This window comes from Arvicanthis niloticus, chromosome 6 (genome assembly GCF_011762505.2).
Source record: "Arvicanthis niloticus isolate mArvNil1 chromosome 6, mArvNil1.pat.X, whole genome shotgun sequence".
NCBI lineage: Eukaryota > Metazoa > Chordata > Mammalia > Rodentia > Muridae > Arvicanthis > Arvicanthis niloticus.
The window spans coordinates 41,155,078-41,175,370 of record NC_047663.1 but is presented as its reverse complement, the minus strand read 5'-3'; the positions used below and the strand labels follow the sequence as shown (position 1 = coordinate 41,175,370).

Sequence of the window (20,293 nt, the reverse complement as noted above, 5' to 3'; positions counted from 1 at the left end):
AAGGTAAAACAGAGACAGAGTCCAAAGAATCATTTTAATGCATGCTGTGCAGCCAGGAGACCTGGGATCCTGTTCTGCTCCAGCAGAGCTACATCTTTGTTCATGGGTAACACATTAACTGGGAGTGAAGGTAGCCTACACAGAAGCTTCCTATGATCACCAAATAAGAGTTGGCAATATAGTCCTGGAGTTCAGCTGCCTATGCAAGAGTAGTGCACTAGAAAAATTTTAAATTCTTTCCGCCTAAAATCTTAGGAAGTTCTGTCTCATTTTTAGTTCCAAACCTTTTGAAAAGTAACCCAAACAAAATTTTACCAGAGAAGCTGATGTCACCTCTTCCTTGCTTTTTCCTTAAACTGGACTCTTCTGTTTTTTTAAAGGACATGCCTGGAGACTACTCCACCTACATAAAAGAAAGTCAGCAGGAGCTGCACAGAAACAGCAGCTGGTTATTGACTTCATTCTGAAAACGTTTGCTGCAATGTTGGCTGAAAGTGATTGGACGTGACACAGCAATAATTCATCACCCAGAAGTCAGTTCCATCTTTTTTTTTTTTTTTTCAGGCTAGTTTGCTTACAGCACAGGAGGGTATGCTGACTTAGAACGTTTGCTGTGAAGAAACTCACAGGATCTCCCAGGAATGATGGGGAGAAATTGCCAGACCTAGAGGTGACAGGTAATGCCACGGCTTCTTTCCATTTCTCTCTTCTAATTCTATTATCCTCTTATAAAAAGTTCCCTCTCCTTTGATGGTAATTTCTGCTTCTTCATATATAGGATTGACAGGTGGCTCTGACTTCCTATTGTTCTCTAAACAAAGCACAATCAACCTTGATTGCATGTATTTTTGTGAACTTGCCGGCTTTTCTGAAGAAAATGGCCATGCTCTCTTTAGATTTGTCAAGAATCCAATGACCCCAAAAGGAAGAGATATATTGTTTTTGATTATTGTTATTTATTTAGAATCCTGAAGCATATGCTGGATCATATGATCTGGACATGGACATGTAAGCTAAAGAAATCTGTGAAGTGAGTATTTCAAATGTTTATATTACTTCTTAATATTTTAGAAAAAGAAAAAAAAGGATATTTTCTTAAAAACAACAAAAATCTTTCCCCACAAAACTACCTTTGAACTTCCTCAGAAGCCACTTGCCCGTGTGCAGCCACGTGCAGACTCACTGTTCCAACTCTGAGTTCTGTGGTTAACTTTGCCTAGCAATTCTTGTACTTGTCCAGTTTCTAAGTACAGATACTCAGCAGAAAACACTAATGCACCAATGGAGCTTCGCTATGATTCAAACACTGTTCTGAGGACTTGATATGGATTAACTGCACTAGTTTTTATTTGTAAAAGAACATTATATAGACTCTAATAAGTTTACAGAGAAAGAAACTGAGGTACAGTGGCTGAGCAATCTGTTCATAATGGCATAATGACAAACTAAGTGGCTGAAGCTAGACATACCCTTAGTGCTTCAAAGGACTGTGCTGAACATCTGCATCAAACTCTGGCAGCTGCTATGTCCATAGATTGGCTATCCCAGAACCAAGTCCTCTCCCAGTCAGGGCTGGGAGATCAGGGGAGCAGGTGAATCAAACTGGACCCACTGCTGATCAGGGTAGTAAAGTAGTCTCAGTCTCTTTAAAAGGTATAGAGAAAAGATTAGAGAAGAAGGAGCCCTTGCATATACTGTTTGTGAGAATGTAAACCCATTATGGAAAATAGTCTGGAATTTCCTTAAAATACTAAAAATTGTTCTATTGTATTATCTGGCAGTCCCACTTCTGGGTATATAGCTTAAGGAAATTAAATCACTATTCAGAAAAAACATCTGCACTCCCATGCTCATTATGTCAATAACTATGTGTAAAAACAATCCAGGTGCCTGTGTAGACTGAAAATAATGACACACACACACACACACACACACACACACACACACACACACACACGAAACCCTCTCTGTTACAACAATGGGGTTGAATCTGGAGGACAATAGTTAAGTGAAATTCTGGATGCTCTCACAAAGTGGAGTCTTTAAGTCCAGCTCACAGACATAGGAGGATGGTGGCCATGAGGGATCTAGGATAGGGGAAGGAAAGGTTCTGAATAAGGATACTGACTTTCAGTTCTAGATGAAGTTCTGGAGACCTAATATATGACATGGTTCTAACATTTAACAATAATGCATTATACATTTGAAATTTGCTAAGAGTAAATCTTAAGAATTCTCACCATATACAATGGTTAGTGGAATGATGAATATGCTAACTAGTTTGACAATGGTGATCATTTCACAGTATATGAATATCAAACCATAACATGCATAATTTTAAGAATGGTATTTTTGTCAATTAATGTGTCTCAATAAAGCTGGAAGGAAATGCTATAGGCAGTGGGCAAGAATAATCAAAAATCTAGTACAGCCAGGACTTCAGTGTTTGGATTCTAGAACTATTCCAATATGAGTAACTTAAATTCATAAATGGATGTATACATTCATACATAAAACTTGTTTTTTTTTTTAAAAAAAATACATTAGAACAACTTGAAGAATTATAAGAGAAACAGGTGGTAGAGAAACAAAATGTAGAGAAATATAAAGAAACATATTTGAAATATATTTTCTCAAGGAACCAAAAAATTTCCATTTTCTGCTGAAGAGGAGAAAGACTAAGCCACCCCCATCCTTCCACATACATGTACACATGCACAGGCACGTGTGCACACAGACTCCTGCCTGGGCTCCCGGCATGTACATACAAACTCCTGCCTGGGCTCCTGGTGGCTCCCAGAAGATTTAGTTTTGGCCCAGAGCTAAATCAACATACAGACAAATCTAATTTCAAATACCAGCTGGGGACCTTGTTTCCCCACTCCAAAACCCACAATAATAACCCATTAGGAAAAACTCCTCTTTCTTGAAAGAATCTGAATTTTGTTAAAAAATAAGAAAAGAGGTAAGGACAAGGAGAAAAGGAGAAAGTAAAGAAAGAGAAAAGAGAAGAGAGGGGAGTTAATGAGAATAGGGAAGATGGACATGTCAAAAAATGTGCAAGAAATCATGCCCAAACCACTAAGGTAAATACTGTCTGTGGCAGTTCTGCTCAATGATCCACAAATTGGGGTTTCTAAAAACATTTTGCTTCTCTAATAAAGGCACCTGTTTTCCTTTTCCTCTTTTTCCCCTTCCTGTCTAGAGTGCAGATGAGCTGTTGGGTATGAGACAACTACCCCATGATCATGAGGTAAGTAGGAACACAAAAGTCACAAACCAAGAATAGCTTATGAGAGGGTACCGTAAGACAAGGACACTAATGACACTGTGTAGCTTGAGAACCAGCCCATCTGTCAAGCTCTGTTCTGATCATTTTGTGGGAAGAATAAGCCTCCATTTGGTTATGCTGCTGGTCCTACTTCTATTCCATAAATACCTAACACAATATTACTGAAACATAACTAGGAAGACTAGTAATAGTAACCTAGTTACCAGAGCCTGGGTGAGAAAGGAAGAGAAGGGACATGAAGCTGTAACTGTAAAGGCAACCTACTAGATGAGAGCATTTCAAACTAACTGCACATATTCAAATGATAAAAAAAGCACAAAGCAAAGAGCAAATTAAACAAATGTAAGATGATTTCAGAGGCAGCAAGATGAAAAAAATTCACATAAACTAAGACAGAACTAAAAGCAAATGTATCTGTTAAGTCAATAAACTATCATATAAAGCTATTAAAGGCACATCTACCTTTTAGTAGAGTAAAAATTATTCACCGGGTATAAGAGATTGATTTAGTACAAAGCAATTCTACAAGTTGACATTAATTTCCTCAAAAGTAGACTTAGAAATTTAAAGCAATTGTACTCAAAATACCAATGAACTTTCATTTCGGAACTTTAAAAGTTGTGTTTAAAGTTCAATTCTTGAAGACAAAAATAGATTTTGGGTGGGGACTTTTCTGGAAAGCAAGGCATTATAGGTCAACATATATAGTTGCATAACATAATGCTAACAGCTTACTATCTGCCAGGTAACTGCAGATGTTCCCTGGTATTCTGCACATGCACACTGCTCCAGTTGATTCTCATGGCCCTGTGAAGTCGTGCATCTGCTCCTTCCTACTCATGAGACCTGGGACTCAAAACTACATCACTGTCTGAAGCCACATATCTGGCAAGAGAAGGCTCAGGCTGGACCCAAGACCTCGCTTCAGAGCCAGCACCCTGGTCTAACTCAACACATTAAAGTGCTTCTTATCACACAAATTACAATGAAGCAAGGCAGGCAATCCAGACACTCACTCACCTGGGAAGCAAGGAATGAAGATCACACTTGCAAACAATGCCTAAAGTGTGGCCTGTTCTACTAAAATTAAATCTTTATCATCACAGGGTGCACAAAAAAAATCCCAAATGCATTATCAATTTAAAGTAACAAACAAGCCTATAGAAATAATAGAAGAAACATGTTTTTAGGTAAATATTTCCATAACCTTGAATATAGAAAGCTCTTTTATAATCATGATACCAAACCAAAAACCCATAAAGAGGGAATTGACAGACTTGCCTATTTAAAAGTTTTAAATTTATATTTGGCAAAAATCACTGCATATAAAATTGGAAGAGAAAAATGGAAAAAATCCTACTTATACAGTAGGGGTTGCTTATAAAAGGTGATTAGAAATCAACAAGAATATAACAAGTCCTCTAATAAAATGGTTAAGAAGAGGTAATCGCTAATGCATGTTGGTAAAGGGAACAACCCAGGAATGTACAATAAAATAATGGCATTGGATTATGCATTTGCCAGATTACAATTGCCTGCTCCAGGCTTGAGAGGATAAGTGTAAGTAACTGAGGTGGTAAGGCTATGCTTCTAAATAGTGACTAAGAGAGACTATCCAGTACAAGCCCCTCAGAGAGCAATTTGGTACTCAGTGTCAAAGATATGACAAGACTCCACTATCACACTGTAGGCAGCTATCCTACAGGAATAATGACCGCATACACAAAGACATACATGCAAGGCCAATATAGCATATAACAACAAATTATCATAGACATTAACAATATTAGTGACTAGGAGAACAATTACACTCAAACTGAAAAAACATAGAGCCACTGGAGAGATGAGGCAGAACTAGATATGCAGATAGGGGAGAGAGGGCTATATTGCATTAAATGGAAAGAGAAACCACACTACAGAATATTATTTGGCATGATCACTACCTCCTTTCCCTTTAGCTCTTTCCCTTACACCTTCTTTTCCTTCCTACATATACACGTGAACACTTGGTGGCCCATATGGTTGTGTGCTCTGGGAAGACAGACACCAAATTTTCAGTGCTTATTCTAGGGGAGGAAAGTTAGGGGATAAAAAGAGAAGGAACATAGTCCATCTTTTATATCACTTTTATTTGTTACTGGCATGTTTTTCTTTATAATTATGAAAAATAAAGGTAAGAAGGTACATCAAGATTAAAAGTAAAGGAAAATATTTTAACTAAAATGTTTTATCTAAAGAACAGGAGCTGGTGCACACCTTTAATCCCAGCCCTCTGAATTCCAGGCCAGCCTGGTCTATAGGGTGAGTTCCAGGACAGCCAGAGCTACACACAGAAACCCTATCTCAATAAATATGGGAGTTGTAGAGTTGAAGAGATAGTTCAATTTGGAGATCTTGCTGCTCTCCCAGAGGACCTGAGTTTGGTTCTGAGCACCCGCATCAGGTGATTCACAATCACTTGTAACTCCAGTCCCAAGAAATCTGACTTCCTTTTCTGGCCTCTGTAGGCACCTGTTTTCATATACACAAACCACACCCAGACTCAGACACACATACACACTCTGTCTCTCTCCCCTCTTCCCCATCTCCCTCACACCTCCCTCCCTCTCTCTCTCTCTCTCTCCCTCTCTCTCTCTCTCTCTCTCTCTCTCTCACACACACACACACACACACACACACACACACACACACACACACACGAAGAAAGAAAACTATGGTATCAAAAACAAGTAAACAAGTATGAAACTTGTTCACTTTTATATAGAAAAAACTCAGACCCAAATTAACTATGGTTCAAGAAAAAATATCCCCTAATATATTAATTACTCTCAGTATTTCTTGTGTCAGGATGAAACTTCTTAAATTAAAATCGCATGATCATGTGCACAGAGTTTTTAAACCACTGGTATTTTTAATTGCCTAGGCGTGATGAAAGGTAATTGCTGCTTACTTAATATAACACTCCCTTGCAGATGAGAGATGCTGTTCAAGAGCTATGGGCGTGCCTGTCATTATCTTACTCCTGGAGCTGGTTACTTAGAATTCTGAGGAACTTTAGATCCTCCTTTCTAGTGTTTCCTTCTTCCTTAGACACACTTTCTTTTCAGCAAAGCTGGATAGCTTGCCCCCTCCCATTTACTCCAAAGTCTCTGCCCTTGGGCTTCAACAGAACTTAGCCAGACTTATAAGACTTGCCTGTCTCACTTGTCTGCAGTCAGCATCCCCATCTCTGCTCTGCACAGAGCCAGGGCAGGAATCCAATAGAAATTTGTTGACACAAATGAATAAATGCTTTTAAGACATGTGGCAAAATGTAGAGAAATACATGACTTATAGCAGCAGCCAGCTACTACCTTAGGAAGAGCAGGAGCTTTGAGACTGAGTCTCAATTCAGCACCTCTTAGCTTGATAAATTCTACTGTTAAAAATGTGGATCCTTTCAGTAGTTTGTTATTTAGTAAAACTCAACACCAAGTAAACTACCCAGCACATACTAGATTGTCTATGTTTTCTTTTTTTTAATTTTTTAATTTTTAATTTTTAAATTTTTAAAATTTTTCCCAATTTGCTTTTATGCCATTTTAATTACATGCAAGTATTAAGGTCAGTTCTAGGTTGAGGAACTAGCAATACAATAAATGCAAATGGTCAAGGAACAAGCAAGACAACAAACACAGATAGTCAAAGAACAAGCAAGGCAATAAACAAAGTTCTGGGATCATTCCTGTAATCACTGTTTCTAAGAGCTTATCAGGATGACCACAATATCTGAGCCTACTTCTCTGTCCTAGCCCAAAGTCATTTTCATGTCTGAAGCCTTCTTCTTTGTTCTAGCCTAACGTCAGATTCTTGCCTGAAGCCCATTTCCTTGTCCTTGGCCAAAGTCAGATTCCTGCCAAACAGCCCCAAAAGCTCTCCAGAGCTCCCCTTTTTTTATTTCATAAATAAGACTGAGCCTGTCTTAGATCATTCTGACAAGAATGCCTTCCTTACTCATCATGGAATATGCATTATCAATAGCAATGAACTTCTGTCTTAGGTTGGTAAGGCTCTGTATAGAATCTTACCTGTCCTTGGCTTGCCAGCCTGTTAAATAATAACTCTGTATGGGGGTCCATTTTCAGTTTCAAGCCATGTACAGTTTCAAGTCAAATTCATAAGGACAGAAAGAAGGGTGATTACCAGGGGCTGGAGGCAAGCAGGCAGGGCATGGAGCATTGCAGACAGGCATGCAGCTTGTAATGATAAGCTTGGGAGATGGATATGGCTGCACAAAAGTGGGAAAGCACTAAGTACTGCTAAATACTAAGCTGTATTATACTTTGTGTCACATTTTGGCTGCCAACATGTTGATGTTGTTAAAGACAAGCTTTAACATGATGTGCAGGAATAAAAGTATTCCCAGGACAAAAAGGGCTAGCATGATCATTTTCATGACGATATAATTAGTTGGGGTTTTTTTCCCTTTTTGGGACAGGGTCTCACTGTGTAACCCTGGTTGGCCTTTAACTGGTAACTCCCCTGCCTCAGAGTGCTGAAGCTACAGAAGACTTCTATTTAAACAGAAGTCATTGAGTGAGTACTAATTGTAAACTAGACTGGCAAATATCAAATTATCTTGGGACAGCATGATAAAACACAGTGTTTCCTTGTGCATTTCTCATCCTACTTCATTTTTTTCTAAATTCTGATATAACCATATTTGAATAAGTACATACATTAAACTCCCCCCCCCCAACCCCTGCAAATTTTGTAGGAACCTTGGGGGTATAAGGTAGCATGGTCTGCTGTGGAAGATAGCATGGCAGTGCCTCAAAATTATAAATATAAAATTAGCATATGAGCCAGTAGGTGGTAATTGTAGCTACCTTCCCAAAAGAACTGAATGCAGGGATATGGACAGATATTTGCACCCAATATCCACAGCAGCATTACTTACAACATCCAAAGATGAGGACAACTCACATAGTCAAGAGAGATAAACAGAGAAACAGTGATATACACATATAATGATATATCACATAGCCATCATGCATATAATCCAGAAACAGGCTATAACATGAATGAGCTCTGAAAATATTATGCTAAGTGAAACAAGCCAGGCACAAAGCACATGAATTATATTATTCTGTTTATATGAATGGTCAAATTCATAAGGACAGAAAGAAGGGTGATTACCAGGGGCTGGAGGCAAGCAGGGAGGGCATGGAGCATTGCAGACTGGCATGCAGCTTGTAATGATAAGCTTGGGAGATGGATATGGCTGCACAAAAGTGGGAAAGCACTAAGTACTGCTAAATACTAAGCTGTATTATACTTTGTGTCACATTTTGTTATGTATAATTTACAACAATAGAAAAGCTCATAGGAAGCATTTCATTTTTTAAGAACAGACTCAGAAGACTCATATTTATATACATAATTAAGTATATATTTATGTTTTATATATGTATGTAACAATGACAACTAAAGGGAAAGGTGCCAGGAATTTGATAGGGAGTTGGGGGCCTGGGAGGAGTTGAAGTGAGTAAGGGGAAAGGGGAAATTATGTAATTATATTTTAATTTTTGAAATACTCCCCCAAGTGTCAAGTTTTTTTCTCTTAAAAGGGATTTATTTAATTAAAAAAAAAAACTCAACAATTATATCTTGAAGCTTTCAGCATAGGAAACAAAAGGGAGGGTAGAGATGAGGCTCAGTGCCTGCCTGGCACACATAAAGTCCTGATTCTTAGCACCACATAAATCCAGTATGATGATGGTGTATACATGTAACACTAGCATTCAGGATGTAGAGACAAGAGAATCAGAAATTCAAGGTCATGCTTGTCTACACAGTACATCTCAGGCTATCTTGGGCTATATGAGACCATGCAGGAAAGGAGAGAAACTTACTAAATTTAAAGACAAAGTTGAATGTTCTTAAGACAAATTATCTGTGACTTTGTAAAAAAGAAATAATCTTTTATGCCAAATTGATATGGAAAGGGAGTTTAAGAAAACTACTTTTGGGGCTAGAGAGCAGCCCTACAACTGTCTGTAACTCCAGACCTAGAGGATCCAATATTTGCTTCTTTCCTCTACACATATGGTGCACACGCATATATTGTACATAGACTTACATTTAGGGAAGCATTCATACACATAAAATAAAATCTCAAAAAGAAATTTAAAGGAAAAAAAACCCTTTTCTTCTACAACAAATCTCTTTGGAAAACTGACTTACATGTAAAATGTCTGTCCTTATAGCAATTGTATTTTTACTAAAGATAAAAGGATAACATTGTGATGCATCCAAGTTTCCAACAAGCGGCTCTAGTTCCTACAGTAGAGCCCAGAGCCATGGCCGGTAGAGACAACTGAGCCCAGTGCCCTTGGTTGGCAGCATCAACAATGACTGGACCATGACTGCTTTCCTTCTAGGTTGTGGCCAGTCTTACAGCAGTGTGCAGAGATGTGCCTTGTGCTTCTGTCTGGGTTTTCTTGTTCCCCAGTTCCACTTGCACGGTAGTACTTTCTGTGTTCTGATTTTTCCTTAACAGAAATGGACTGTATGTTGAGTAACAGGTGGAAGGTATTAACAGCATTGTGGTCTTTGTCTCCAATTTCTATGTGAAAATAAAAATGGCAATATCTGACCAAAGAGAAAGTAAATTTTTACTGAGTTGGAGCCACAGTGTGAGCAAAAGCATGGGGTCACAAAGCACTAACTACTGGGCAAAAAAGAAGCCAGAGTTTCAGAGTATCTCTAAGCAAGATGAAAACCACTTGATGTCTGTGTCAGTGTTAGCGTGGAAATCAGTAAAGTACAGCAGGCAACATTTTCCAGAAAGGTCCTGGGAGGGAGGTAGTTGTCTGAGTCCATTCATTAGATTCTCCCTTTTCTCTGAGCTAACAGGTGAGAACATACCCAGCAGTGAATGAGGGGGCACTCGGCAGCGCTGAGGCATGTGCCATTCTCTTTAGTTCCGTGTTCACATAAAGGATGGGGAAGATGACATGTGAGAGAGAACAGGGACAGCAGTTACAATCAATTTTATTTACTTGGAGGAGTCTAAGGAGTGGAAAAGCTAAGCTGCCCCGAGTCTCGCTTTGTGCTAGGAGGCAAGATGATGATGTGCATTTTCCCATTTACTCTGCTTTCTAGGTGAGTAAAACAATGAAGGAAAAGGAGGATGTGGCTATTCCTAAAGCATGGAGAGTTTTAGTGTGGATATAAAGGTGAATTAACCCTGCCTGAGAAAGCAGGCAGAGGAAAGAGTCTAGGCTAAGCATGGCTGGCAGACTAAACTGGGCCATGAGAGGAGATGGGGGAAAGAGAGAGCAAGAGAGCAACTGCCAACTGAGATGTGGCCTGGGCCAAGAGGCCAAGAGATCAGCATAGTTGAAATGGCTGAGTTATATAGGGATCAGGCTGGGGAAGAGAAGCAGAAGGCCAGCTCTGGAAGGAGAGGTTTAGGGAAGAGCATGGTGAGGTAAGAAGTGCTAGGAGGAGCCATAGGTACTGAGTGATTCTGGGAGAGCTGGCCTGTGTGACCATGTAGAAAATATGTTAATGGGCATTTCAGTTAGCCATCGGTCCTGGGTTTCTGAGACCTAATGTGTTTTGCTGGCTCTGTATTATTGTATTTCCATTTTGCTGCTATGGAAACTGAGGCACACACAAGTTGGACAAGTTTCCCTAAAACCACACTATTAGTAAATGATAGGCTGGAGGCAAAACTTGGGTCTGATTCCTACACTGAAGACTTAGTCACTGAGCTACACCACCACAAAAGCACACACACAGGAGATAAGTTGGGAACAAAAATGGAAATGATAGAAAGAAAATATGCTCCAGAGTGTGCCAAAACAAGCTACAAAACATTTACTTTTTCGATGAGATCTTGAAATAGTAGCAAAAAACCAGTGGCCTAACAGGGAGGGGCTGGGCAGGCATGGATCAGGGAACTAGACTGCAAAGGGCTGTCCAAGTTGCTGCTTTTACAACCCCTCCCCCACCCTCTTTCTGATAGACTTAGAACAACAGATACTCATCTGCAAATGGAAGTAAGAAACTGTGGGTTCAACTCAAAAGCCATTTCTTCCTCTTTGAGTTAAAATCACAGAGGTTTGTGAGACTCCTAGAAATGGGGGCTGTGCAGTCACAAGGCCGTGCCTTTGTGCTGCTGCCATCCAGCACATGGGATCAGAGTCCTCTGTTCTCTCAGCATAGGAGAAGTGAGGAGAGGCCCCCACAATGGATCACACACCTGGTGGAATGTCTCAAAACAACAAACAGCACTGATCAAATAATCTCAAAAATAAAAGAAGAGTTGATTCAACAAGTTTAGAGTTATTTTAATTAGTATATCACCAAAATAAGTTAGAAAACTTAAAGGTCCAAGGCAGTCTCCTATGAATAAAGAAAATTGTTAGTATCTACTTTAGCTTTTCTGAAACAAATTTCACTTTATTAAACACAACTATGCTCTGAATAATAGAGGTAAGTGGAGAGAGTAGTGGAATTAAACTAAGATATGCATCAGCCAGTGAGAATATGCAGGACGCAGGAAATAACTTTAATCAAACTGTGATTTAAGTATAAAAAAAAACACTTAAACCTTATGTGCATATGGTGCCCCAGCTGCAGACACTGGATTACCTGGAGGGTGGCTGTGAGCAGGATCAGCAGAACTCAGAGACACAGCAGGACATGAGGCTGACAAAAACTATGCTGAGACACAAGAAAGGTGTTAAAGACACAGTAAAAGCCAGGCCCAGTAGCCAGCTCTGCAGGCCCAGCTACTTGGGCAACTAAGGCAGAAAGATCAAAAAGCTCAAGACCTATCTGTCCTCAGAGCAAGTTTGAGATCAGCTGGGATGCTTACTGAGACTGTCACAAAATAAAAAGTAAGATGCAGGGGATATAGCTCAGTGATAGAGCACTTGCCTTGTATGACATGTGAGACCCAGGTTCAAATCCTAGCACTATAAAAAGGGGGGAAATGCATTTTTTAACAACACAGGTGTATCTATTTCAGCTATGAACTATTTTTTTAAGCATATGGGAATTTAACTAAGCCAAACATCTCTAGATTCTGGGTTTTAAAAAAGTCAGTTGGTCAGTCTGTTTGTCTGTCCATCTATCATTAAATGGAATCTTTCTTTCTTTCCTTCTTCCTTCCTCCTCCTCCATTTTTTTAAATACTAATTTTCTGGTTGTTTTTCCAGCAAGTCTTAAAAGCTACCCATATAATGTGGGTTGGAGAGAGTGATGGTTAATCTTGACGGGGATTTGATGGGATATAGAGTCATGATGGAGATAATCTCTGGGCTCTCTCTGGGGAATTATCTAGATTAGGTTAACTGAAGTAGGAAGATCCATCCTCAATATAGGCTGTATTTCATGGGCTAGAGTCCTGGACTGAAAAAAAAAAAAGCAGGGCCTTTGATTTCTGGCCTTAAAATCAGTACACATGCATGTACATTTGAGCATGCACACACACACACAAAACAAAAATGAAAAATAAAGGAGAAAGCAAGCTGAGCACAAGCATTCGTCACTCTTGGCTTCTTTTAAAAAATGTTTTCATTATTTTATGTGTATTATTTTGCCTGCTTGTATGCTTGTGTACCACATGTGTACCTGGTGCCTGCAGAAGCCAGAAGAAGGTATCAGGTCTCTAGAATTGGGAGTGACAGTTATGAGCTGCTATGTGGGTGCTGGGAGTTGAACCTGAGTCTTCTAGAAAAGCAGCCAGTGCTTAAACCATGGGTCATCTCTCCAGCCCACACTCTCTGCTTAACTGTAGACACATGTGACCAACCACCCCCATGGCACCTGCCCATCAAGATGAGCTGCACCTTGAACTAAGAGAAAAAATAAACCTTTCCTCCTTATGCTGCTTTTGTCAGCTATTCTGATATGACAACAAGATAACTCATACATTAAAGAAATATGATGTTTTTATAAATAGATTAGCAGCTTGTGGTCAGTTAATATATGAAAATGTGTCAAAAATTAAAAATAATATAGAACTCAGCACATCAGTAAGCAACAATCTGATGAGAGTACTAATCAGAAAATACTTTTTATATTCTGCTGAGGAAGAGAATAATATTTTGAAGCATATTATGTTTACTTGACAGAAACAGTCATTTCTTCTTCTGAGCTACAGCATGCTGAGTTCTTCCTGGAGAAAAGCTCTGAACAGTTCTCTCTCCTGCCACCTAGGTGGGGCCTTCAAGACAGCACTCACTCAGTTTGTTCTTAGCTACTAAACACTAGCACTGAAGCTGCTGGGGTAGTAGGTAGTAGGTAGCACCAGGGACTTTCTAATCCAATTCAAGTATCTGTTCAAAAAGGAATGTGATTGTGTAGTTGTCACTAATTTGCTTCTAGAATAATAGTGTGGGATTGTTAACAAGAGTAATATATGCTCATCTAAATAAATGAGGTTAAAAAAACGATGTAGTATGATGTGACATAAAATATCAGTAAGAATGATGTGTTTGTTAACCCTCATTTCCTCTGGGATTGAACTGCTTTTCTATATGCCTCATTGTCATTTACATGGGTTATTTGTACCTTGGCTTACATATTACTCTTAAACAAATATTCACAGTTCGCCGGTAACCTGCTGTTTTCTCTTCCCGGACTTTGAACCAGGATGCCATTGTTACTACACTACACGTAGGTGCCTTTCTTTCACCATGCAGATGAGGCGATGTGATGCACTGGCACAGGAATTACATCACCATGAAGGTGAGACGATGGGACGCACTGCACAGGAATTACACAGGCACGGCCCTCACCTAGGTCAGCCATGACTAGCTGCATTTCCACAATCTTCTCACTAGGCTTCTGCAGCCTTGAGTATGAAGTTGTACATGAGGTCATCTGTGCAGTGAAAAGATTCTCTTAAGGAACAGTCGGACATTCAGCTCAGCCTGGCAGGAACTGTTTCTGCCAATTCAACAACTACCCTAATGGTGCAGCCATGGTCAAATGCACTCCACAATACACACTGAGTAAATGGTAATAAAACATGTATGTGAGGATAAATACTAAAAGGACAAAAGACTTAGTAACTAGTAAACAAATCCTCAATGTATATCACTATAATCAAGAATGGGTGTTTTACTATCCTTTTTTGTTTTTAACCAAAATCAATAATATTCAGAGTTGGGGCTGGAAACATGGCTCAGTGGTTAAGAGCGCTGGTTGTTTAAGGACCTGGGTTCAATTCCCAGCACCCACATGGGAGCTCGCAACTGTCTGTAACTCCAGTTCTAAGGGATCTGACACCCTCAAACCAATGAACATAAAATAAAATAAATTATTTTTTAAATAGCCAAAGAAATTGGGAGATAGGCTGATGGCTGTGAAAGTATGAAATGCTATGTTTTTTTAAAAAATAACACTCAGAGTTTTCAAAGAAATAGTTTATTAAACAGAAGAACATCAGAAGCTGTGTGTTTTGAAGTATTTAGCAATAAAAAGTAACCAAACGACTTATGATTCCCAGTATTCTTATAATTATTAAGTCAAAATTGTCTGACATATTCTGCATTACTTGCTAACTGTATAGTTTGTATTTGTTAAAGCTCAAGTCTGTACTGTTTAATCTTGACTGTCACTTTATTGAACTGAGAGAAGCACAGTTGTGGGTGTGTCTATAAAGCATTTCTAGAGATGATAGGCATTGAAACCCAACTTAGTTAAAAAGATCTGTGTTAAGTATGTCTGGCACCATCCAGCATGGATAGAACAAAGCAGGAGAACACCCCAGCGCTGTGGACTCCTTACCCCTCCCTTCTTCCTGAACAGCTGAGCTCAACCACACCTCTACAGGCAAGCTCACGGAGCACTGAACCTCTGAAGCTGTGAGCCAAAGGCAGCTTTCCCTCAGTTATCTTATTTGCCATAGCAAATAAAATTCCAAACCTACAGTCTGAATACCCAGCAATATGGAGAAAACAAGCTGAGCAGAGAATGAATGGTAAGCTAAGCTGCATTAAAAAATGAAATTCACCATTTTTACTGAAGTGAGAAAGAAGTGCGCTTTATTCCTAAACTAAAAGTAAAACTCAAATGAAAAGAACTTATACTGTACACAATTTAAAATGCATGTAGCTCTTGCTTTCATGTTAGCAGCTTAATTTATACAATCTATAAAGTGTTTCTGTGCCTACAAAACACAACCTACAATTTTCCCCATGGGATCGTTACATGAGTGTAAAGTGGTGTATTTTATGACAGTCCCCTGAGTCTTGGGTGTTTAAGTCATAAACCATATAAAAGTAATGTGTTCACTCAAAATTAAGTTTGTATTTCCAGCATGGACTTTCATCTTGAACCTCATGGTCATAAATCCAACTACTTCCTTAGCATTCAAACTGAGTTACCAATCTTGCCCCAAAAGTATTCATTGGGTTTCTCTGTGTAGCCCTGGCTGTCCTGGAACTCTCTCTGTAGACCAGGGTGTAGAGATCTGTGTGCTACTGCCTCCAGAGTGCTGAAATTGAAGGCATGTACCACCACCATTGGCTTAACTATTTTTGACCTTTACTCTCCAGTTCTGATTCTGCCAACATAACTATCTTCACAATATTTCCAGAATCAGATTTCTCACCACCTCTTCTACCAACACCACATTTGGACTATTTAGTGTATGTGGTAAGCACATGTGCACATGTATGATATGCATGCATGTGGGTACATGTACCTATGTGTATAAGTATGTGCGGACGTCAGGTGTTACTGTTGGGTGTCTTTTCACAATCATTGATCTACTTCATGTTTTATGACAGTCTCTGACTAACCTGAACTCAGTGACTAACTAGGCTACATGGCCATGAACCCCAAGATCCTGTGGTTGCTGTCTCTCCAGTGCTGGGATTAAAGGACTAGGCCGCTGCACCCAGCTTCTTCTTATATGGGATCTGAACTCAGGTCCTCAAGCTTTCATGACAAGCACTTCATGAGCCATCTCCCCAGTCTTCACTCTGATGATGCTTAGCTTCCTACAGTTTTCCCACCTCCCCTTCAGTTTATTGTCAAACAGTAGCCAGAGGGATTCCATTCACACAGAAGCCACATCATGTTACTCCCATGGTCAAACTCCCCAGCATGGAGGACATCAAATTTTCCTTTCAGCTCTCTTGATACTATACATGTCCCTTTCCTCAGTCTGATGCTCCAGCCTGGCACAGGGGTGAAACCTGATAAATGTTTGCTGAATAAACAAATGAATGAATTTCTCAAAACTTTAACAATATTTGATATTATGCTGATTTTTTATCAATAGTATTCACAATAGACAGAAGGCCAAAAATTACTATTACATTAACAGGGAACTTGGTGAGATGGCAGACTGTCTCATTATATATTACTCCTGTCGTTAGGAAAATAGTTGTGGGCAGGTAGACACAGTACTTATCAAGTGAGGGTGTCCTACTTTCTGTCCCCACACCCCACCAAGATCACATGGTGGCCATAGGTAAGGCCAAGATCAGGAGAGCCAGTTCTTCAAGGCAGCATCCTGTAAATTATCACCAATTATCTTTCCTTAATCAAGCAACCAAGTTGATAGTATCTTGAGTCTAACTCTAACAGCAGCATCCTTCCAGTCTCCAGCCTTCATCAACTGCTACATAAGAAACACACTGTTCTCCTAACTACATCCTCTCACCAACTGGCTGTCCTTCTCCATTTCTCTTAGCACACGGAGACTGGAGTTACCTTCTCCAACGCAGATGCTATAACTTTCCTTTAACTTTGTCAACAGCATGGACAGCTCCCAAACATACTCTGACAGGTGCATCAAACACAGCTACATCCTCTCCTCATGCCACTCCCTGCCTGGCTGCTTGGAGAATACACATTAATCCATCTTCCAATACTCCACTAAAATGTTACCCCTTCTGTGGGGCTCTCCGATTCCCTGCAGAAGTGTAAATTTCCTCCTCTGTGCTCTGTTTCTATCACAGCGATGAGAACATTATATTACTGTTCACATAGACTCCTTTATCACTATATATCCTTTATCACTGGGCTTTCTTCTGGTAATAGATTATTTGCTTACTTTTGTTTCAGAGTGCTTGAATTTTTTTTTAATGTTGTGTTTGTTTAATAATGATTCTTTGTATGTTCTGGCTATCAGTCTTTTGTCCAAAACACACACATACACACACACACACACACACACACACACACACACACACGCACAGTTTTTTTCAGACCACAGTTCATAAATTAGGCATACTCATTCCACTGCTGTTTAGTCATTCTCCTATAATTATACATATAGACTTTTTTCTTTCTTTTTTTTTTCCTATAATTTAACATTTTGATGACCCAAATCTAAAGCTCTTCCTATCTTGTTTCTTTCATCTAGATTTACAGATGGGTAGTCACAAAAGTATGTGATTAGTTGATATTGATCCAGACCAAGCTAGGCTGCTGCATAAAGAATCTTGTCCATTGATATTAGTATCCAACAATGCCTGAGAAAGCATTTATCACCTGCTTGCCATGTCCTTACAACTCCAGCTTTAAAAATAATAAAAATAAAAAAAAAAAAAAAAAAAAAAAACCAAAACCCAAAAAAACTTCTTTGCCAGTCTAACTAATGAGAAGAAAAACAACGACCAAAAAACTCCTGGTACTTCACTACTTTAATATTTAGTTTTCTGGGTCTAGTAACAGTGAAATTAGCCACTTATATGTTTGCTATGATAAATATTCTGTTCATGTGCATATGTGCACTTATCACAGAGTTTTCACATTTAATCTTGACAGTGAGCTTTTTAATATAATATTTTACTATGTCTTATGTACTTTTATATTTACAGCAATTATTTCCTGAGGTCTAAGTTGCTTTTAAAAGTTTTATGCAGGCGAGCCTGTGTTCACACACAAGCTTAAGAGAGGCTCTTCCCTAGAATGTTCCCTATAAAGTATCTGCTATAAATATGAATATTTCTCTGTTCATACTCATTGACTTAGAGGGTTTTCTATTTAACCTTCCATTGCCTTAGCAACTTTTACTGGAGTACTATAGTAGATTCATGTCTAGGTTTTCTTCATTCAAATTAGTAACCAATGGTGGTAATAATACTTATTGAACACATATTCCTTTCTGCTTTAGGTTTATGGTGCATATTATATCATTTATTCAGCCTTCACAATTACTTTGGGACTACCTTTTAGTTCCATGAGTGCCTATTTTTACATCATCATCTTAATGCTTTTTTATATCACCATTGCTTCCTTTACTTCATTTGATTAGCATGTGTTAAGTAGCTGCATCATGTTAGTTCCGAGAGGTTATTGGTAAAGAGGCATTCCTGACTTCTGTTCTTACAGTGATGGCAGACTAGCGGTGAAAGTGTGGAGACAAGCAAACAGGCTAAAACACCACAGTATAACAGACATGTGGGAGACAAAGGCAGTACACAAAGGAACCCCCAATCGACTTGGCTAATGAGGAAAAAGTTTTCTGGGGATGTGATGCCTGGCCTACCAGAAGAAACGGCATGTTGAAAGATCTACAAGTGGAAGAGAAACAGGGTACCAGAGAGAACTGGCATCCCGGTGGCAGCAGGAGGACTGTGAAGCAGAGTGTGGCAAGGGCTCTGGCCCTGGAAGGGTGGGGCTGGGTAGAACATAGGGACCTTAAAAATGACTCTGTACTTTATCCTGAGGGCAGGGCAAGCCAGAACACCCTGTAATCAGAGAGCAAAGTGTTCAGATATGCATTTTAGAAGGACCAAAAGATGAAGAATGATTTACTAAAGCAAGTCAAGTATAGCCAAGGAGCCTGTCTAAAGACACGTGGGGAAGAGTAAGGCCCAACTGATGCTCTTCTGCACTTTCCTAGGAAGTTACTACAACTACCACCACTTGCTTTCACAGATTAGCTCTGGTACTATTTAGACAAGTTCCCTCCTGCATACCTAATATCACTCCAGTCTAATTTATTTGCATAACATTAAATATTTAACCTATAAACAGTTACAACTTGATCATATATTACTTCTCCTCAGGTTTTTGAAGTCTTAGTGCTAAGCTATTTCTAAATAAATGACACATCTTACATTGTATGTTTTTATAAAGATGATATTTAGTTACTAGTGGAACAACAACAAAACCAGAAGTGGGAGAGGAAGAATGGGAGTTTTGGTGGCCTGACTAACAGGTTAGAAAATGTCAGTAACTAAGAAAGACAAAAGCAAAAGGGAATAAATGTTAGCTAAGAAAGTAGGCTGAGCCCTTTCAGAGAGCCACCAGCAACTTTTCAAACTAATCATTAAAAGGAAGTCTACTGTCTGGGAATGGCAGAACATGCCTTTAATCCTAGCACTCCAGAGGCTGAGACAGGTAGATCTCCATGAGCCCAATCTGGTCTACAGATCAAGTTCCAGGACAGCCAGGTCACAGAGAAACTTTGTCTCAAAACAAAACAAAAACACAGTAACAAAGAAAGAAAGAAAGAAAGAAAGAAAGAAAGAAAGAAAGAAGGGAGGGAGGGAGGGAGGGAGGGAGGGAGGGAGGGAGGGAGGGAAGAGAAGAGAAGAGAAGAGAAGAGAAGGAAGAGAAGGAAGGAAGGAAGGAAAAAAAAAGGGAAGTCTACGTAGGTCCCAACAAAGAAAGCCTTTTTAAAAACATTTTGAGAAGCTAATTTAAAAAGCAAAACCAAACCACTTCAAGCAGAATTCTGAAAGGCACCAGTGTTAGATGACAACAACAAACCACAGTGGTGGGGCCTCAGAGTCAAGGAGCCAAAAGACACTGCAGAGATTTTAAGTACTTAAAACTGGGCCAGAGGAGTCAGGCTGCGCTGTGGCCTCACTAAGTCATAGCTTAAGCTTTTGTACCAGGGAGACCAGGCTCTGCAGCAGGAAAGCTATAATATGGGGGCAGCAGACCTCCAAAAGGAAGAGGCTATTCTACATTCCGTTAGAACAATACTGATCCTCAGGAATTTTAATGCATTTGTTCCCATAGGAAGTATGC

General features: G+C 39.4%; 1 protein-coding gene and 1 long non-coding RNA gene across 5 annotated transcripts in view; one reads left to right on the top strand and one right to left on the bottom strand.

The window, feature by feature from the left end:
- The window catches only part of Myo1d (myosin ID), a 281,386-nt gene that overhangs the window by 229,347 nt on the left and 31,746 nt on the right, over nucleotides 1-20,293 (bottom strand). The gene's annotated exons all lie outside the window — the stretch shown is intronic.
- LOC143442731 (uncharacterized) lies at nucleotides 190-5,972 on the top strand. Its single transcript, XR_013111149.1, has 4 exons — nucleotides 190-677; nucleotides 965-1,030; nucleotides 3,206-3,253; nucleotides 4,038-5,972. It is a non-coding gene; the product is annotated as an uncharacterized LOC143442731 (long non-coding RNA).